This window comes from Fringilla coelebs (genome assembly GCF_963513975.1).
Source record: "Fringilla coelebs genome assembly, chromosome: 3".
NCBI classification, from domain to species: domain Eukaryota; kingdom Metazoa; phylum Chordata; class Aves; order Passeriformes; family Fringillidae; genus Fringilla; species Fringilla coelebs.
In genome coordinates, this window is record NC_140030.1 from 93,410,864 (window position 1) to 93,432,842 (window position 21,979).

The 21,979-nt window shown below is 40.4% G+C and overlaps 1 protein-coding gene across 1 annotated transcript in view; it reads right to left on the minus strand.

Annotated features, from left to right (window-relative positions):
- PTPN14 (protein tyrosine phosphatase non-receptor type 14) overlaps positions 1-12,381 on the minus strand; it is a 110,068-nt gene extending 97,687 nt beyond the window's left edge. The window contains exon 1 of the mRNA XM_084203138.1: positions 11,616-12,381. The gene's annotated coding sequence lies outside the window, so the exon portion shown is untranslated. The remainder of the gene's footprint in view (positions 1-11,615) is intronic.
- Between the last annotated feature and the right edge of the window lie 9,598 nt (positions 12,382-21,979).

Below are 21,979 nucleotides of genomic sequence, written 5' to 3' on the forward strand. Positions count from 1 at the left end.
AAAAAAAGTTTTTATCAAAAGGGTAAAAGCTAAAGACAAGGCTAAAGACTTTCACATCTAGTCTTCACCAACATGAAAAAGTGCAATTGTACCCAACACTATAGGCAAACATACTCCCTAGCAAGCAAATGACATCTCTAAGTGGGAAATGAGACTTAACCTCGAGGGACATGCAGAAGGTTGAGCAGGGTGAAGGCAATGGCAAAATGTATGCCCATGATCTAACTAAGGCTGAACTGACCTAAGGAAGTTCTACCTCACCATTCTGAAAATTCAGCTCCACTTTTTCTTTAAAACCTCAGGTTTAGCTTTAGCTTTTAATTTGGTAAGTAAATGAGCACATGTAACATTCCAAAACACCATTACTTTCAGTGGCCACAGTTTTCACGCTTAATGGTAAGAGAATATACTAAAGATTATGGATTTCCAGACTTATGTATTCAATTTCTACCCTAGATGAGCCAAACATGATCCTGTGCATCTCAGTTATTTATTTTCTCAGCCAGAGTTCACAACTGCAGGGTCACCTATTAAACAACAGCACTTTCCCCACAAGAGCAAGACTAAGTAGCAATACAGCTAAACAGGTTGTTGAGATTTTTCTACCATTTATATAAGTACACTAATTGCAGACAGAAGTTCTATTAAACTTTCTCAGCCTGCATGTTATTACAATATCATCTGCCATTAAATTAAAAACAAAAAAGAGCAAACCTGGTTAAGTATCAGAGCTGAAAAGATATTTCAGACAAAGTAAGGAAAGTTGGTAGAACAAAAAATTTTAAAGAAAAACAGGAAAAAAACCCCCAACACATAATTTAAGTGAAACCTTTATTACAGAAACATGATACTGGTATCTCCTGAAAGAGATTATAAAAATAATGGAAAAAACCCTGGTGAGACAGGAAGCTTAAACACAGCTAATCTAATGATAACTTCCATAATACAGGAAGCAAGCACGCTACCAAAGAGATGACAAAACCAGAGATTATTTTAGGTGTTTACTTATTCCCAGATGAAGCTAAAAAGTGTGCGAAAGGAACTTGGGGCAAGCACACCAAACTTACTGCTTCAGCCTGTTGTTTTAGAATAAAATCACAGCTCCGAGCTTGGCAGGTAATAACCTCCAACAGAATTTACTTTGGTACAAGGTGTCAGGAGTTACTGATCCCTTTCACACACTCACCTTTGGAAGTGCAATTTCCTGTTGCAAACTAGTGTCCTGCAAACCTCTGCTCCCACGAATCCCTGGTTTGGTAAGCAGGGCTGCCAGCTGTGCCGGTGGCAGCGGGGCTGGCAGGCGCACGCTGGAGGCTCGGGGATGTAGTGCTCACCAACTGGACTTCCTGCCTGGAGCTTACAGTGCCAAGGTAAATAATTAAGATACCACACTGACAGATGTGTCAGAGGCGTGAGGTATTAACTAGATTTACTACAGTCTTGAATAACCTAGTTGTAATTTTCCGTTCTCCTGGCACGTAACGTCCTACAGTGCCAGGATGTACCCAACTGCAACACTTCACCTTCTGAATCTTAGAACTCACGTGCATTGTAGAGCCTCCTCTTGCACAAGACTCTGAGCCCCTTTTGTCTAATTACACTGCTCCTCCACCCAAAGAGGGCTGAACTTAACCTAACAAAGTCTCAGTTACCTCTGCCTTGTAATCTACTGAGACTGACAATTTAAGAAGTGTTTGGACCACATTCTCAGACACACATAATTCTGGATCTCATCCTGTGCACGGACAGGAGTTGCACTCCGTGATCCTTGTGGGTCCCTTCCAACTCAGGATAGTCTATGATTCTGGTCAAAGGACATAAGACACAGTTGTCATCATTATGATCCTAGCAGGACCAGGATAGTGCAATCAGTGCTCAGTCTCAGCACACATGGCAATCAGGCATTCTTTTGTTTTTAATTTCCTCTGACCTTGCACTTTGTCCTTGTAGAGTTCTCACTGTTCATGAGCTAAGGCATCTATGTTTGAACAAACTTGGTACACAAACTGCTTCCACACACTCGATAACGTCTTCTGCTCAACATTCCACCAGATCCTCAAAACCACCACTCATTGCCATATTCCTTAAGTCAAGAAGATATGAAAGTATAGAAATCACTGAAAATACGAAAGATTTGACACATAGTCTTTAAAGGCTTGCTACAATTAAATAACATAATTGATTCCAGTATTTCAAAGTGTCCTAAAAACATTTCTAACTTCTGAGAGATATAAACTGCAGAGGTAAAGGTCACGGTCATGTCTAGACACCACTTATCCAGTGCACAGTGCCACAAGGGTTTTGGCGATAGGCAGCTTGCAGCACAATTGTTCACAGTCCATAATAAAGCAAATCACATCTGGGAGACTACGGTTTAATGGTCTTCATCTGTTGACAGAACTACTCTTAAAAGCCATACCTTTGTTATTTTATAAACTTCATTTACCTTTCCTATATATCTCAACCATTATGGGGATGAGATATGTTTGAAAACAAAACAAAACTACAAAAACCCCACAAACATTTCAAGCTCTCCTCCATCTCTTTTCCTAATCATCACATAAAGACTTAACAAACACCCATCATTGACAACATCATCCAGAACAGATTCTGCACTGTTGGGTGCAGAGCCCCTTTCTGTGCAGTTAGCACTTGATACCCAGCCCTATCAGTTTGTTACCCTGATTAAATTCTTTTAAGTTTGTACACAGAAATCACCACACATACCAGTGTAATAACTTCACTGAGATAACAGTGAAGGAAATCTCCATTTAAGTCATCACCCAAACAGTCCCTATCCATGCTGGTTCTCTGTGAGAGGCATGTAGGACGTTGCCTGGAGCATGTTGCAGAGAGCAGGTCAAATGACGCCCGTGGTGTACAAAGCACCCAGCGTGGCCAAGGTGAGACATTCCTGGGCATCACGCCTCAAGACAGCCACAGGCGGGGTGGGAACACACACGGGTGGATGAACCTGTGGCCCGTCAAATGCCTCAGGATAAAGCAAATGTGCCTACCAAAGGACAGGTATGAAGGTATAAAGTACTGCAAAGGAGGTCACTTTGTTCACGAAGGTCCAGAACACTGCACTGCCAAAAGTACTTATTAAAGATTTCTGGATTGGCTTTATACTACCATTTTACCAGATCCTTTGCTAAAAAGCAGGTTCCAATACTTAGTCAAAAAAAGAAACCTCACAAAACAACCAAAAAAACCGTGATTTTTTTCCCAAGGTCAGCAACCCAATTCATCTTTATTTCTAAAAGAATGGCAAAAAGTAACAATTACTTGAGCTAATATCACAGGTTTTTAAATTAAAAAATACTTTATTATTTCAAACCACTATGGAGAAAGTGACGTCTTTGATTACAAAGCCAGAACCTTGTCCATTTTTCTGACAAAGACATTGACTCTTCAGTGAATGCTTCAGTGGACTGTTGAATCTTTAACAGAGTTCCCACAACAGAGCTATTCCTAAGAAACTAATACTAGAAATTATAGAGCTTATTATTGGGAAGTTTTCCTAATAAACAGTCTAAATTCTGCCTTGAACTTATAAAATTATTTTATTAACTGCATTACCAAAGAGTCCTTTTCAACATGTAAGTTTTAAATGTTATTTTCATTCACATAGCTTAACCTTTGCAAAAGCACTCAACAAAACAAACACGTTCTGCTTTCAAAACCACTGCCACGGGGCGCTCAGGTTGTGGTAAAAAGCCTTCTTGAGATAAACATGCACAAACCTGTTTTCTTCATCATAAGAAACTATTGGAATAATGGAGGGTATCCTTCACTGTCATTGTCCTATCCTCTGCTGCTCTCTTTGATTGAAACACACAACATGAAGAGACTGACAAATGGGCTTGCTCTGAATCCATCCCAAGTAAAAAAATAAATTACTTTATAAATCCACACTATTCGAGAGAGCAGAGAAAGCAAAATTAAGTGGCATTTAACAGTGGACAATGTTACCTCAAGTTAGCTGAATGCCCTCTTATTGAACACATTTACATGCAGAGGACTTTATTACCACCAGCTCATAGTCCAGCCAGTCATGAGCATTGCAGTGTATTGTTGAATGCATGGGGGTAGGAAATGCAGAATTTCACAGCTGCATGCAGAGAACTGGTGATACGCGCAAGGGACACTGGCCACACATAGCTGACATGGAAGTTAAGCCACGTGTTAACAAACTTCTACTGTAACACAAGCTGGAATTACAAAGGTAGGTAAGAAACCTTATATAACATCAACTAAAGTCGACATTATTAACTAATAGACAAAATGACTAATTGTCTCCAATGTGCACCCACCCCTTGTCAGATGTTTTGACAGATTAATTAGTGCATGGGTGGCAGTCTTCATACCTGAGTCAGGTTCAAGGAAAAACTGCATGACTACATCAGTCTCTCCGGATAAACCCATTTGTACATCAAAAGAGACAACTGGGCCATCGTTAGATAAGGTTTTGAAAGCTCAACCTATCCAAAGTAATAATTTACCCTTTCAGCAGTGAAAACTTATATGCAAATGTACGCTACAAGAACTCAGAGCTGTGACCAACTCTTTTACCTTACTACATCAGCAACAAGGAGCAAGAGCAGGGAGAGCAAAACTAACATACAGCTAGCAGAGAAGATCTCCTACCCCCACTACTGCATTCTCCTTACAGGTGCTTCTTCTCATTCCAGCTTCAGAGAAATGCTCATCACTTCACAAAGTCAAGCAAGTCCAGAGGTGGTATCAATAAATTTTCTTCCAAAACAACTGTCTCAATTACTGAACCATAAATCTGCATTTCTGAATTTTCATATTCAAATGGCAATTTCCTAATCAAATGCAGAAACCAGAAAAGCTTTCAAGAGGTGAACCAGCTTCAGAGGGCATACTATGACCAAAGAAACCAAAATCCTTAATAATACAGGCCAGCATTCCCCAACACACCATTTGCCTATTGCACTAAAACATTTCTTCTCCTTTTCCTCAGAATGTAATTCAAAACATGTATTTTGTCTTGTCCTATTTGTAAAGTTCCCAGTACATTCTACAATACAGAAAGGAATGAAAAAACATTACTTATAAATTGAGATGTATTTCTCCATATGCAACATTATATTTAAACACTTTGTAGATAATGTTAAGCAGCGTGCAACACCAAACTGCATAGCAAAAGCCCTAAAATATGCAGAAATTTAAAATAACATTAATCTTTAAATGGCAGCTTTTATTTCCCCCTTGTCAGAAAGAAAGATATTAAAAAAAAGTAAGTGAAATTGCTAGCAATCAACATACTTACCATTTGGATGTTAAATGTTATCTCACCTCAATAATGCTCTCCTGCAATATTTCAGTTCTGTTCTACAAACAAGATTTCCAGCTCTGCACTGATGCTTTTTGGGGCACCAAGCTAAAAAGGGGAACATGGACACATGGAAGAGAACTTGCAAAAAAACCCTGCCACTGTCAACCACAACAAAGTGGGGAACAGCAACACATCAATACTGTGATTTAGCTTCCTGTGCTGTCACAGATTCCCACAGCACAGTCTTGACAGAGGTGGAAGGAATCACAGGAACTTTACTCAAATATGTCTACATGAGTTGTTTTATTCACAAGCAGAAACTTGCCCTGACCACCCTCCATTCTGAAACTGACAGAGCTCTGAAGATCTGTCAATAAATATTTCTGTCTACCAGCAGCAGACTACACCAGCCATCCCCTTCAATTAGCAGAGGATTTCTTTATCTGCTAAGCTGACCAAAGCATCTTCCTGAACAGGCAGAATCTTCACAACACCAAAAGGAATGTAAATAGACATCCATTACACTCAGTAGCTCTTAAAAGTATGCCAAACTTGGAAAAATCAGAAAAATAAAATAAAAAATATTATCATTTCAGATAAATTCCCACCCCTAAAGCTCATCAGGGTTTTTCTTCTTGAGGCAGGTCTGTTCATATGGGGCATTTTGCAAAGCTCTCAATGGAGACCTCAGATTGCCTCTTTTCTACGTTTGAGGTAGGACTTTCAAGGCTTGATCCATCTGAAGGCATCAGAAGTTTCACTCCACCTCAGCACAAGGCAAATTCAGCCTAAATACATTGCCTTCCCCTCTCCTCTCCCTCTGTTCTGGTAAACAACAGGCACAATGTTTTGGGTAGAAATTCCTTTACACACTGTCTTCCTTTTAAAGCACCTGAGATAAGCACTGCATATCACATACCCAGAAAATGCAGCGTTTCCACCACCAACAGGACACATTTTGCACAGGAAGGACAAATGAAAGTCCTGTGTGAAGAGGTCAAAATCAAAATGGCACCAGCAACAGACATCAAAACAGGATCTGGCTTCTATCTGTTGAATCTCTGATTGGCAAAGTCCCCTGATTTTGCCCAGGCTTGTCCAAAAACCTGGCTCAATTATCATCACCAATAAAAACCTAAAGGCATTTTATCTACAAGGTAGTGAATGCCTCCTCTCAAAAGAGGGAGTTCCATGATAAGAGCTAATCTCAAAAACCTTAGGAATGCAAACTATTTTCTCAGTTGTAAAAACAAGAAAGAATTTCACAAACACAAGTTAAAACAACTACTGGTAACCTCCTGTTTCTCCTACACTGCCAACTTCTCCTGGGCTAAGGCCCTACTCTTAGTCCTTCAGAGAGAAATGCTTTGAATCCAGCCCGATGGCCAAAGAATGTCCCAGGAGAGAACATCACTTTTATGCACCTTTACAAATGACAGCCTTCCCATAAACTTTATTTTCTAAGTTCAAAAAGCAGTGTGAGGCTCCCTTCACACAGCTTCAGCTCTTTCAAGAGGGAAGGCAAAGTCAGTCCACATTTTATTTTGCAGATAGCTGCAAGGCAGGCAGGCTGTAAGACAGCTCATTCTGGCTGGTTAGACCACCTAAAAGTTGCACATGTCCTGGCTTCTTATTTTTTAAGCTATAGCATAGTTTCCTGAAACTTCTAGAGACAACTCTTGACTATGTTATACACTCCATACACTAATCTGTTAATGAGGTGTTGATTGTAAGATCAATCACAATGCCTGCTACTAAATCAATCTTTCCCCCAGCTGATAGATATGCAAGAATCAAGTATACCATGGTGTTGGTATACTACTGCTTTGACAATATTTTCTTTGAAACATCCACTAAGCTGCAAGAGATGTAGTTACCTCCACAAACCAGTCCTTGTGCTTCTCACAGCCGCAGAACAATCATTCTGATACAGAAATTAAAACTATATTAACCACCCAAATTTTAATATACCCTTTGTCCATCAGAAAACATACTAGAAAACATAACCAAACTGACTAATAACAGATAGCAGTGCTATCTGCCTTTTAAATGAAGCCTAACCAGCACTTCTGTCCTTCCCTATGCCAACCCAGGCCACAGCAGAGCACGTCTCAAGAAGTTAAAACATCAAAGTTGAATGTGTTTAAGACTTAAATGAAATCTAAGCATATATAAAAAAATTAATCTTTCAATTCTCCCTGCACAAATATGTAATTAAATCAGCATCATTCACAGTACAATAGAGAAACTAAATTACTATAGTGTGTCTAATCATGAGCCCAACACCCTTCTTCTAGGAGCAGCTTAGCCTGTAAGAAAACATACAAAATATAACAATTGGCACATATAGCATCATCTGTTCTAAGATAAATTTCTCAGCCCCTGTCAGATAGGGCTGATTTATGCCCTAGAGCAGTCCAGTTAACATCCCTTCATTGTAGCTGTGACTGTTCTTCCTGCCCCTAGGAACATTTGTTCATCCTAACAGGCTTTGGTTTATATGATCTCCTTTGGTGGTATATAGACCAGAAATGGTGATTTAGAAGCATTATACATTTTGTCTTTCAAACTACTCCCTATAACAAGTCATTGTACCAATGAGTAATGGTCAAGCACTATTTTGCACATATACATCCTACGTCCTCTAACTGACCCCCTTGAAACAGCCCTACATCAATATTTTCTGTTCAACATCATATGAATATTTTTCAATCACTCTCTTGTGATAGGAGACCACAAACTGATTATTCCAGGTGAATTCAAGCACCAGTTTAGTAACATCCTTTGCCTCATTAACACAATATTACAAAACAACTGCGGCATTTTTCTGCCTCCCAACACTAAGCATTAAGAAGGTGCACAAGTTCAAATAAAACATTGTTGAAATCTTCCTCTCCACCTTAATAAATATAGTTAATTTACAATCCAGAAACATGAACAAGTAATTTGATTATTCCATCTTACATGCATATTCTTGAATTTATCAACACATCATCTGCTATGCTTCCCTTTCACCGGCTTTCTTGGATTCCCTTTACAATTTCTCAGTCTTCTTCAATCTTGCCTAATCCAAATACTTTTGTATCATTAGCAAGTTTTGGCACATCATCATTCCTCTCATTTATTAGATCACCAACATGCATGTTCACCACCCTCTTTTCAGAGGTGTTTATACATCACATAATGTAATTTTAGGTTTACATTGTTACTGACAAAATAAAAAAGTATTCTTAGTCATAAGGACAGGTAGACTGAGTGAGACAGAAAGAAGAGCTGCAGTTTCCAGAAGATGTGCTTGGGTTGAGCAAAGCTTGGTACCTAAACTCTTTACATGAGCAGAAAATAGGACTGTCACAATGGCTACAGGACATCAGAGGAGTCAGCATTCTCTTCTTCCCAAGCCAGCATGCAACCATTATGTCATATACCAAACATCCTCCAGAAAAGTCCTTTGGTCAGAAAACCTTCTTAATGTTAGCTAAATTTACAGTCACTTAGGTATTCACATATAGCTGACAATAACATGTTCAACTGCTTATTAGGACAGCCATGATAAGGTAGGAAATACATTTTAGAAGAAATTTAAAACAATTTCATAGGTGGAGGCAGCAGCTTTCATGAAGTCTCTGAATCAAAAACCAGTAGATTTTAAAAAAAGAACCTGACTTTTTCACCTAAAACTTCTGAGAATCTTGTGGACAATCTTGCACCATACTCCCTCCTCACAGGAGGAAAATGTACACGGTACTGCTTTATTTTCAAAGATCATCATCTGTTCCAATGGAACTCCACAAAGCATAATAGGCAAAGGTATGCTGTACTTCACAGTGGACTTAGACATAAAAAAACCTTCTATGGCATCTGCTCAACATAAAAATTAGGCCTTGACTGAAATCTTCTTACAACTGAGCTGAATACGCATGCACAAATATACTGCATACTAAGTATTATAGCCTGGCTCCTGCAAGGACTTGTATACACCTTTATTATTACGTATATAAAAGAAATCCCATGGTTTCAAAGGCATTTGAAAGGCAATGAAACACATGGGTGGGTCTTTGCAGGACTAGGATGTATACGCTGCTGAGCAGCACTGCCTGCTGAAAACTTTGTACCTGTTGTACACTACCAGCAGTTTATATGTTCCCCCTCAGCTGACAAACCCTTGCAACAGAGGATTCACTTAGAGCTGAGGAGATGGAATTCAAGTACACTTTTCATACTGCATACACCTATGCTAAATGTAAATCCATATTAAAATGAGCTACTTAAGTAACAATTAATCAAACAGAGGCTCACTGCATATGATGAGAAACAGAACGAAGAGCAGCAGTACCAAATAAACATAGAAAAAGGAAGCCATAGAGTTATCAGAACTATGCACACAACTCTATTTGTGTGTATATATGTAAAATACTTTCTCCATGATTGGAGGAGCCAAAGCAATTGGCAATTGGCCAAAGCAATTTGCTAAGTGCACAAGAGTAGATGCATTTCATAGAAAGCCATTCCATACCTAAGTTACTCAGTTGACTCATGGGCTTCTGCTGGACGAGAATGACCAGGAGAAAAGTCGGTCATTAGTACTAACACTGGTTGCTAATTAACCCTCACGAACAACGCTGCACCAAAGCTACTTCTGCTACTATTAAAGAAACATTTAAAAGGCATGTGTAAAACTCTAAATATAATGTACATACAAAAGCTCTTATTGCTCAGTATAGAGATCAGCCCAGCAGCCCTCACTCTGGCCTTGGTGTGCACCACTGGATTCCTTGGGGATGCATCAAGGCAGACATACTTTATGCAGCTTCTTATACACAAATGCACTGGCAGAACTGATGGCCCACAAGCTCTGCCACAGATTTAGGGACTATCTTTTAGCTGATGGGCTGTGCTTCAGCCCATAAGTTTGCAAAGTTCCCAAGTTTTGTATCATGACCCACATGTGAGATATTCACAAGTGCCCTCTGTCTGTAAGCAACTCTGGCACAGCCTTCTAAAGATACCAGAAAGAGTTCAAGTAGTGCCAGTAACAGAACAGGTCCTAAAGCTTATTGGCATTACTATAATGTCAACACACGCTCTATTTTATGCCACGTAACAACTACTAGATGTCAGCAACAAAACCTCCAGAGGCCAAGAGCAAAAGCTGTTTAATCTGTATTTTATCACTCATATTTGATGGGACATTCTCAGCGGGATAACGAGAACACAGTCCCTGCTGGGACTGCCTCCCCTCACATCTCTCCTCAAAAGGAGCTATCTCATCTCATAATATGGAAGTTGTCAGGGGGTGACTTGTGATTTTGAGGGGGGAACCCATTTTTTATTAATATTTTCCCAAACTCCGGAGAACTGCAGCATGTAACAGTGTTTTTGGAATAACCAAACCCAGTAGCAACTATCTGCATAGAGTTTAAAGAAAAAAGAACTAGCTTCTGGTAAAAGCATTTCTTCTATGGTTTCAGGCTACGTGCCAAAAATCCCAGAAAACTTCTTGGGCAACAACATATCGAATCTGAGCCTTTTACGGGTCACTGTTCCCACCTTGTTAAAGTTACAAACAACCAAAGAGTTGCTTATAATGGAAATATAAATGCTTATAATGGAAATATTTCATGCGAATCAGAGAGATAAAACATACTCGATAGGAAAGCTCCAGCACACATCATATCCACATACCACACATACATTATGTAACGCTCGTCCCAAATACACCCCAATAAAGTGAGCTGGTTTGAGATCTTAACAATTCATCGACTTTGCCACATCAGAAACGAGAGCAGATGTCACTCTTCTCTGCCTCGCTGCGATCTTTGCTGCAGCACTCGGCAGAGTTACAGACATGCCGAAGACGGCCAGTTTAGGCTTGACTGTAACTAACAAAGAGCAAGGTAAAGCCCCGGGCGGAGGGGAAGGCAGACACGGGCATGCCGCGATGTAAATAGAGGCAGCCCAGCACGGAGCCCTGTAAATAGCCAATCCTCGCTATTTACAAATACCTCTTGACTAGACAAATTCCGTGTTATCTGAGTGTCTAACAGATTCAATTCACGGGCTGGACGGACCGTCCAAGGCTCGCTTATCGCAGGTCACCGACCGGCATTCGTAAGCCAAGCGTGGCTATTTTGGTGGCTCGCAGGCAGCGGTGCACACCCGGCGGAGCTGTGCTAGCCCGCTGCCGCGCACGGCGAGCCCCGTGCAAACGCTGCCGACCGCGCACCGAGTGCGGGGCACTGCTCGGGCTCTTTCAAAGTCTGCGCGGGGACGCCCCCGAACTCGAGCGAACTCGGCGGCGGCTCCTTACCTGCTGGGCAGCGCGGCGGCTCCGGCTTTGTGCGCGCCCGCGGGAGGCGGCGGTCCCGGCCCGCGGGCAGCGGCTGCCGCCGGCACCCGGCGCTGCGGAGGGAGAGCGGCTCCCGCCGCCCCGGCCCGGCCACCGCGGGGAACTTCGGCGGGGCGGCCGGGAGGGCGCTGCGGCCGCCGGTGGCGGCGCGGAGGGCCGGGCGCCCTGAGCTCCTGCTGCCGGCCGCGGGGTGCGGGAAGGAGGGAGGCAGGGCGGGAGGGAGGAGACTGGTGTCCCGCGGGGGCGAGCGGGGCCGGCGGGCGGGCGAGCTGGAGGCGGCGGGGCCGGGGCCGGGGCGGCGCGGGGAGTCACGGCCCAGGAATGCCAGGAATGTGGGGCGGCCGCTGCGGCCGCGGGGCCCGGAGACGTCGGGGACGCGACTTGGGATTTCTTTCTTTCTTTTCTTTTTCTCCTTCTTTCTTTCTTTTCTTTTATTTTTTTTTTCTTTTTAACTCTTACCCCCTCCCCAAGGAAGGCGGAGGAGGGTTGAAACCCACCCCGCGGAGGAGGGAAAAGGAGGGAGGAAGAGGAGGGCGCAGGCTCCTGCCAATCCGGGCGGGTGCCGGCGGCGGCTCTCCCGAGGAGGGCAGAGCTGCCAGGTGCGGGTGCCGGCCTCTTCCCGGCCCTCCCGCCGTGGGGCTACAGGCACGTGTTGGCCCGGCCCGCCCGGGAGCTCTGGGGGAGCGCCCCCAGACCGACTTTGGGAATGGGCGGGCAGGGAGCTGGGACAGGCTCTGCACGCGTGGGCCTGGAAGCTGTTGAGATCCTCCTTCCAGCTCTCCCGTACGAAGGCGCGGTGCCGCCTTGCTTCTCTGTAACCACTTCTCTGCTCTTCCTGAACCCCCTGTCCGTCTCCTGCAGCCTTGCGCGGCATCATCGTTTCTTTCCATTGCTCCCTGTGTTTGCTTCTCCTCTTCCCATCTCAGCCCTTTCGGTCTCCTGCTTACTGTGTGACCCTCACTTGTTGAAGTGTGGTTACCCCTGCTCTTCCAGCTGCACAGAGGGTAAAATACCTGTGGGGGAAAACGTTCGTCGTGCCGCCGTCATGCCTCTGTGCTTTGCTGGAAAGCAAGCAGGAGCAAACCTGAAGTTGGCCTAAAACGTGGTGGTTTGTAATTACACAAAATGCCCAGGACTTGGCAGATGTGGGAAGGCCCGTCTGATGCCTGGAATAAATGACAAAAGGAGTAGGGAACATATCACGCTGTAGGAATATTGTCAGGAAGGTTGGTAGCATATGTCACACCAGATCAAGCAGGCTTAAGAGCAATGTCAATATTAGAAATTATGTGTAGATGCTCTTGTGCATCATAGCCAATGGGCAATTTGCAAAATTATTTTTGCCTGAAAAACTACACTTATTTAAAATTATCCACTTTCTAAAAATAATCCACATTCTAGAAAGTGTATACAAATACCTCTGGTACCAATGGGCATCTACAGAAATGTCAAAGGCAGGTATCCCTTTAAAACAACTGTGACACTGAGAAAGTTAAGGACTCTTGCAAACGGGAAAATATTAAAAATAGTGATAAATCAGAATTGATACTATTTTGGAGTTGCTGTTACTATTTGTTTCTTGTACACCTTACTGAAGGAGCAAGTGAGCAGATTCACCGGAGTCAGGATTACTCAGATGATTAATGGTAAGAGGATCAGGAGCTGAGAGAAGGAGAACTAGCACAGATTCTTGATTTTGATAGATAAGTAATTGTATTTAAACACTGTACATGGAATCACAAGTCTATGCTTTACCTCTGGCATAATAATATTATAATTACATTTTGCAAGCACTTCTTTTCATCTGAGACTCTCAAGCATTTTACAAGCACCACACCTTAATGAAGTAAGTAATTATCCCCATTTTACATACAGCTACACTGAAGCACTACGAAGTGACACCATTTAAGATTTAAACTTGAGTTGTACTTGACCCTGTGTAGATATGAGAGCTTAGTGTAACAATCTAGAAAGAATATCAGGTGTCAGAATGAGATGATAAAATGGATCATAGAGCTGCTGTGCTCTGAACTGATACAGAAAAGGGATTACCTTACTGAGTAGAAAGTTACAAAAGAGGGTAGTGCACATCAAAACTAGGATTTAACTTGTTTGGTTGCTGTCCTGCCCTCCCCATGATGGGCCAGGTGTAAGGATGCTGTTCTTAACACAGTGAATACTGACTTTTGCATCTGTGCCTCAAGGTGGTGACCTGGCTCCCTAAAACCTTTTAGTCGGATTCCTGGTTTGCAACTGGTCGCTTTCACTTTCTCAGGTCTCTCAGCATTTGAAATAAACTTGTTTAGGGAGCTTAACTACAAAAGAAACAATGTTGCAAGAACCACTGACACGCTGAGAGATGGGACGATTTTGGGGGGGAAGATTAGTCATATTGGTCACCCACAGGATCGGGTCCCCTAGAAGAAATGAAAGTAACTAGAATAAATAAAATCATACTGCTTCTCAGCAAGAGCAAGGTCAGCTCAACAAACTCTGCAAATTAAAATGCATTGCAAATTCCTCCCCCCCCAAGAGAACAATTCCCGAAATTGGGAATTGTGACAATCATTACTTTTCATGAGATTACTTACTGCAGTGATTGATACCTGGGTGAGACTTTCAGAGATTGTAGCAGTAGGTGCTTTAAAACGCCAAACTTCCCAGACATGATAGGCAGTTCCTGCAAAGAGGTTTCCATATGCAAATCTGCTGTGTTGGTGCTACTACAGTTTTCTAGGACTATTAAGACCTGCAATCTTTACGTATATCTTTGATCTTCAAGAGCAGTCAGGAGTATATGAATTTGGGATTAAAACTGTTATCTGCTAGTTGGGGAGTGATTTAATAAAAGACTAAAACTAGCTTAGGTGTTACTGAAATTGTTTCAAGAATTCAAGGTAAAAAATTGTTTTTACAAATTACAAAGATTACAAATTATTGTAGATAATTGTAAGATACAAATTATTGATTTGGTTCCAGAAGCCTGTGCTGGTTCAAATTTGTCCAGCAAACTTTGATGGTTAATCTTGTACCAAGTCATATGTGAGCTGGATTAGGTACTGTCTTTCTATACTGCTAGGGAATTTTACAGCAATTTTTTTTTTACCTGAAAACATGGCACCTCTAAATTATATTTAGAGATTTTATTGACTTGTTGTAAGATTTAGGGATTCTATCTCAAGAATATTTCCTCTGCTCTGGTATAATTAAATTTTTACACTGGATCCTTGTACAGTATCACCAGGATCATTGTATTAAGTGTTCTACAAAATGGAATAAATATCTAAATAACATACAAACAGAAATATCTCAAGAAATGGGAAATAACTCACTGACATAGGAGTGTACCTCAGTTACCTTAGCTACCAGTTTTTTGGCTGATGTTGGGCATGTAGTAGCACATCCCTGTGTCTGTTTTCTTGTCTGAAAACTGAGCTAATGATAGTGATCTTAAGAAAGTGCTTTTTTGATTTCCAGATGAAAGAAACATATAGGAGAGAGATATTACTATTTTTTTTACCCAAATTTTGGATTTGGTAGGCCTGAATGTTTTCTCAAACCCTCATAAAAATAAAGCCTAACACCACTCAGCTTGGTCAAATGGTTAACTATCAGCAGAGGAAAACTGACTTTATCTATGTCAAAATATAGGAGACATTTGTTATGAAATTGTGCAAGGAATTTTGAAGTGGCTTAGCACCTTGATAGCAAAACCTGTATTAAACATATTTTGAGTGTGTTAAAGAATCTTGTTATAACATGGAAAAATCTCAGTCCTTGTTGGTTGGTGAAACCATGTCATAACCTGTTTCATACAAAACTGTCTTTAAAATGTGCTTAAGCAACAGCTGGTGGTTTCTCCTGTGAACAGTAGATGATGTTTAATTAGCTTTACAGTCATCTACATTACAATCAAATCAAAGAATGCAGTTGCAACACATTCCCGATTTGTATTGTAAATGTGACCTTAACTGTGTTCCTAAAATCTCTGTCATGTCCTACAGTGGGGTACACTGAACTGACTGTAATGTAAGCAGAAATTTAGTGCACTAGCAGAAATTGCCACTCCTAAAATCATATTAATTCTTTATAAATTGATACTTTAAATGTTTGAAGCTCACCACAAAAAAAAAAAAAAAAAAACCTTCTCTAGTATTCAGTGCTCTCATTAATTACTCCATTTAATAGTGCTTCTCAAAATCATCTCTTAGAAAAGGAATTTGGATTACACAACCTTTGAAAACAAACCTGTTGCCACCAAGCATGAGCTAACATGTTATAATACTCCATGGCTTATCACAACTAAGCCAGCACCCCATCTTGTAGTAAGTCTTGGTTGATTATCTGTGCAAATAAACTACGCTGTGTTGAATATTCTAGTTTCCTTAGGGTTGTATTCTGCCTGAGGACTTGTTTAATACCTGTGTCTCTTTTCAGGTCTCCAGTGATGGCAATAAAACAAAAATTTTTTTAGTATTTGTGAATAAAGTAATGAACTTTTGATTCCATGGTTTCCAGTACTCCAAAGGGGTTTGGGACGATGAATGTACCTTACTATGCAACTGTTACTGCTGTCCAATGACAGAATGAATAACATTTTTACAGTTTTCATGAATTACCAATTTGGATATTTTTTAATGGACCATTTAGCATGGTATTAGGTCTTCTAATTTCTTAAAACAGTGGCCTATTAAAAAAAAAAACCAACCAAAAAATCTGAAAAAACTACCCAACCCAAACAAAAAAAAAATTACTAGCTTTTAGCAGAACTTAGTTTTTCAGCTTGCCTTGAAGTCAGTATACACCACTGTTTTGTAGATGCTTTAGTGGCTGCCCACTTCTGATAATCTTCATGCATCTCATCTTCATTGATTTATGTATCTGACTGTGGACACCCCATTGAAAATACTTTGTCACCACTCAGAGATAAATGGTTTCTTGAGAAAGCAAAGAGCTAATGTCATAATCTAAAAATGTGGGTTTGAGACTGTCACAAACCTGTGTAACTTGAATTGAGCCATTAATATTTGCTTATAGACCATGCTTGGATATGAGAGCACTCTGAAACTCCAGATTTTAAAATTTTCTGAAATGATTTTCTGAAGTATACTGCAAAAGAATAAAACCTCAGCTAGATATGTCTCAGCTTTTTGGAATCTGTATATTGTTTCTCAAAAAGCTCTGATTCTTATTCTGACTTTTAGTCAAAACAAACAGGGAACTTGCTCTGAGTTAGAGCAGTGTGGGATGCTGAGAGGTGTATATATAAATATTATTTTTTATGCTGACTGTCATTTACATGATAAGCTAGATGCTCTGGAAAGACTTGAAATACATTAAAAAAAATTCCTGAAAAGGATTAATATTAATACAAAAATAGTATAGGAAATATCAAAAAAACTGTTGACATTTAGACTTGGAAGAGGTGAGGAGATAAAATGATAACCAAAGTCATTAAGATGTAGAGAGCAGTTGTTTCCTCCTTCCATACTTAGTCTGTTGGGTCATTTCAGTTAATGGCTCATAAACTATGGCTGTTTGGGATGGGTTTCCTACTACAATTACTTGGGTGACTGAAAACTCACTGTAGAGCTTGCCTATAACAATAGCAGAACTAATGTTGGAGTGGTTATTGTAAGGGTAGGATAAGGAAGTGTACTTTTGTCTTAAATAAACAAACTTTTCACAGAGAAACACTGGAGGATTTTAGAGACAACATGAAGATAGGTAGAGACTAATAAGTGATTTGATTACTTTGTCATGAATGGTGTAAGGAATGTTCTTAATTATCTCATTGTCTAATAAACTGTTTGACCGATAAGTGAACACAAAGCAAGTATAGATTCTCAGATAAGTACTTGCATTAAATATAGATATACATATAAATTTATATATATATGTGTGTGTGTGGGTGTGTGTGTATAATGAATAACAGTGGAATTTCCTCACAATGAATTCTTGGTTGTCAGAAGACCAAGCTTAGATCCTGGGTTTCAGGCCGCAGACACTGTGGACCAGGGGCCAGGTTAAGTCAGATGGCAAGCAGTCAGCAGGGCTGAAATGAGGTAAAGACTTAACCTTTTAACAGGGATAATGATGAGTGGAAAGGCTTATCTGAGTCTTGCACTGAGCAAGAATTGGAAGCTGAACAGGACATACTGATAAGCTATCTGATGTATGAAAGAATTCAGTGTGCTGAACATGTCCTTTAGTGTTCTGGTGACTCCTGTCAAGCATGAGGGAAAGGTATTCTTTCCAGGATGATCTAGTGGTGTGCCCAAGCAGGTGGAACGCCATGGAGAAGAGTATCCAGTACCTGAGAGAATTACCTGGGCTAACCTATACAGATTCAAGTAGAAGGCAGTCCCTTGTAAATCCAGATGAGATCCTTTGTACACAATCCATGAGGCAGAAGTTTGTACACAGCGGCACAGCTGCTTTTATCCAATTCTGGGGAAAAAAAAACCAAAATCTGCCCGCCCCCCCCCCCCCCCCCCCCTCCAAACCTCTGTCTGCAGGTTTGGTTTGTGGTTTGTTTTGGTGTTTTTTGGTTTTTTTTTCAGAAAAGTCCATATTGTTTTTGTTTTAGAAGCCTCATTTATGTGTGTGGGCACAACCTCAGCTTCTGTGAATGATGTGTGCAAATGCAGGGACCCACTGTGCAAGTACTTCAGACGGTAACACCCATTTGCCAACAGTCACTCAGGGTCATGTTTTGCCAGAATGAAAAATCATGCCAAACACAGTCTTGGTTGGTGGAATTTATTTAAGGGTGAATGAAGTGGAAATTTGGAGTTTCTTTAAATTATACAGTACTGTGTATTGTGAGGTGAAATTAATTACAGACAGAACTGGTGTTTCCAAAGCATATGGATTTGTATCTTTCATGGGCAATGTGGATGTTCAAAAAATAACAGAAATACAAATCAACTTCCATGACAAAAAGCTGCAATTTGGACCAGTGATTAGAAAGCAACAAAACTTGAATTCTTATGTGCATCCCAGATCATAACAAAGGAGAAACAAAGTATAGATCCATGAAAGTTAGGGAAGATTGGACCACAAAGGATACTTGTTCCCATCTTACCAAATGCCCTTTGAAATCTGATAACTCATTGCCCATAAGATATAGCAGTGTTTGATAGTATAATGAAAGTATTTTCTGTGTTAACATATGCAGTGTGAAACATTTGCTTGGAATTGTAATTTCTGGTTGGTAACAGAACTATAAAGAGAGGGAAATCACCATTAAAGAAAAAAATGTGTTCCAATCTTATTTACAGTTTAGTAACTGGTAATTTGAAGCCCTCAACAATATGGACTTGATGTGTCAGATCATAATGTAATTGCTGTAATTATTTATAATTTTCTTAACTGTACATCGGCCCTTTAAGCATTATCCTAATAGCTGTATTCATAGAGTTTGAAAATAATGTTTTTAGAAAAGGAAAGAAAGACATGAATACCTTGTCACTTCTGTAACTATTGCTATAGTTGCAAACCCATCTTCAGGTAGGAGAGTATGTGCTCACTTATATAAAAAACATTTCATTTTAGATGTCTGCTTTCTTCCCCCACCTTTCTAATATACTAACAAGTAACATTTACATTCAAAACTAACATTTACTACCATCAACTAACAAGCACCCTGGTTTTCAATCCCTTATATGGTTAAATAATTTACTATTTTTTATTGTAGTAGGTCTGTCTTTGTAACTGCTCAGCAGCTTTAAATCCAGTGGTTAACACACAGAAGTTTGTAGATTATTAAAAAATCACCATAATACTGTACTGCATGTAAAGGTCCGAGAATACTTTCCTGTGATGAAAATTATTCAGAGTAATTGTCCTAAATATATCAGGGAATTAACTGAAAGCAGGAGCTGTAAGATAGTTTTATCCCTGTAAAACACACTGGTTATAAAACCCAAAAATTCATTTATTGTGTAAAGTTTTCTTACTATCATTTGTGACAGAGAGGTGTTATGGATTAGAGCACAGGGACTTAGGGTCTTGTTACATGATTTTTTAACTCCTTTGAGTTGGTGTCCCCACAGCCCTCTTCACTCTCTCCTGCATATCCCTGCTCCACCTGCTGAGCTGGAACAGGCATTTATCTTACCACACAATGCAGCAGTTTGCAGTCCAATGAATATGTGTACATGCTGATTCTACCAGAAAGGTCTTTGCTTAACATAATACCCCTTACCTGTTTAACCTTCTCACCTGGCAGTTCAGATCAGCACCAAAGTTGTCACAAAGGAGCAAGGTAGGGGACAGAAGGGAGGTTGGCAGTTTGGCAACCTTGCCTGGAAGTGTTTTAAACTGCCAGAAGCCACAGCTGTGGGTCCCTATCCAGCACCTGCATGTGATTCACTGTGTCACCTTAGACAAGCCAGGTAACCTCAGTCACCTTCTCAGTACCAGGAAACCTCCCCACTGGTGTTTAGTAGACTGTATTAGCCAGTGTGATCCCAAACAAACGAGCAACTGTAGGTATTTGATCCGCTAATACATTCACCCAATTGACCCTAATACAGGTGTAGGCATTGGCACTTCAGTAACAGTTTCAATTGGTACATAAAAATACTGTAATACTCACTAGAAACACCCCCATCTCCATTGGGAACAGAGTTACAATATGTGATATACTGTGGGCCCTGATTTTGTTAATAAACTGTGAAAAAAGATTGTGCAGGTCACTTCAACTTTTTTTAAGAGCAAAAGGCAGTTGACAAATCAAAGGTGTGAGGTTCTCTATGCATCCCAATGGCATCTGCCTTAACATTCATTCTGTTCACCAAACAAGCTATGTGTTCTGTAAAAAACCATGTGAAGAACAGGGAATCTACGTGTGTACAAACATCCAAACATTGTACTTTGCAACAGAAGCTCAGTGGGTTCTATTAGTGCAGACTTTACTGTGCAGCTGCAGTACTGACACCTAAACTGCCCCCACCTTCTCATTTACTTTCCTGCATTGGCAGAGATGGGGAATTTTGTTTTGCAGAGGCAAGAGGCATCACTTAGTACAGGGTGGGGTTTGGGTGAGGCCAAGGAAAATGTTCCCTTTTCTTTCACAGCCAGCTTGCAGTGTCTGCCTCTGGTGCCTCCGCAGGGAAGCTGGGAAGGTGGAATCCCATCAGACACAGAGTACCCAGCCCATTTATCTCTTTCCCTGGGTGAATGGGATTGCTCCAGCTCCTCAAGTGCTCTTTGATGTGCATATGTATTTACATATACACTTACACGAAGTTGGCCTTTCCTGATGGATTCTGAGTCTGGTGAGGAAGAATATGCAGGAGAAGCTCCATCTGGTATCCACTTCTTGTTTTATTCAAGAATGGAGAGATTTTCTCATCACAACTTCTTTTCCTTTCTTTCCCTTCTAGTTTTGTTCCATCACATGCTCTGACATAAGCTGTAGCAGTAAAAATTTAACCCTTAGTGGTTTTTGTATTCTACTCACTGTTCTGGACTCTTACCAAAAACTGCAGTAAGGAATGCAGGTGAGAAAACATAAATGGTGATGTTTGGCATTTGGCAAAAACTGAATGGAATTTCAAGGACAGAGAAAAGCCATTTCACAAGACTTGAGGTAGTCTTTGCTCAAAATCATGGGGAACTCTAACACAGGATTTTGAGTCGCTTAGAAAGACCTAAAGAATTCTAGCCAGTAGAGAATAATGAAAATAATTACAAGCATTAGACAAACTGATGTTTATTATTAAGATCATTTATAAGTTGTTATTATTTTCCAGAGTATTTGATCTTATAAATGTATCTCATAATTTAATTTTACATTTACTAATAATTTTATTCTTATATTTACTTCTGATAATTAATGTCTTGACACCTATGAAGGCATTATGCAGAAAAAGTTGATGTAACAAAAGAAAAAACAAGTTTATGTACTCTTTACAAGTCTTTTTATCTTTCATGATAATTAGTTAATTCCTGCAATAGTTACATAAATGTTTTCAAATATGAAAGAATTAATTTGTGAATCATTAACCTAGTACAAACCTGACCATTCTAAGAATCAGCTTCAGAAAAAGTCTTTTCTCATATTTAGGTTGACAACAGTGGTCAGGTTCCCTTCCTTTGCCTCAGTTATCCAGATATTAATCAGACTGCATCTTAAAAGCTCTGCACAGAGCAGCTGATTTTTCATTTTTCATGTCTTGTAAGAGCACTGGAGGCTGCACTCATTTGTTGCCTTCTGAAAAATATGCCACCAGTTATGGAAGTTGAAGGTGTTTCACTGAAGTTTTTTCTGAGGGATTAATCATGATGAACAGGTTTAAATGCTAGAGCTCCATGTC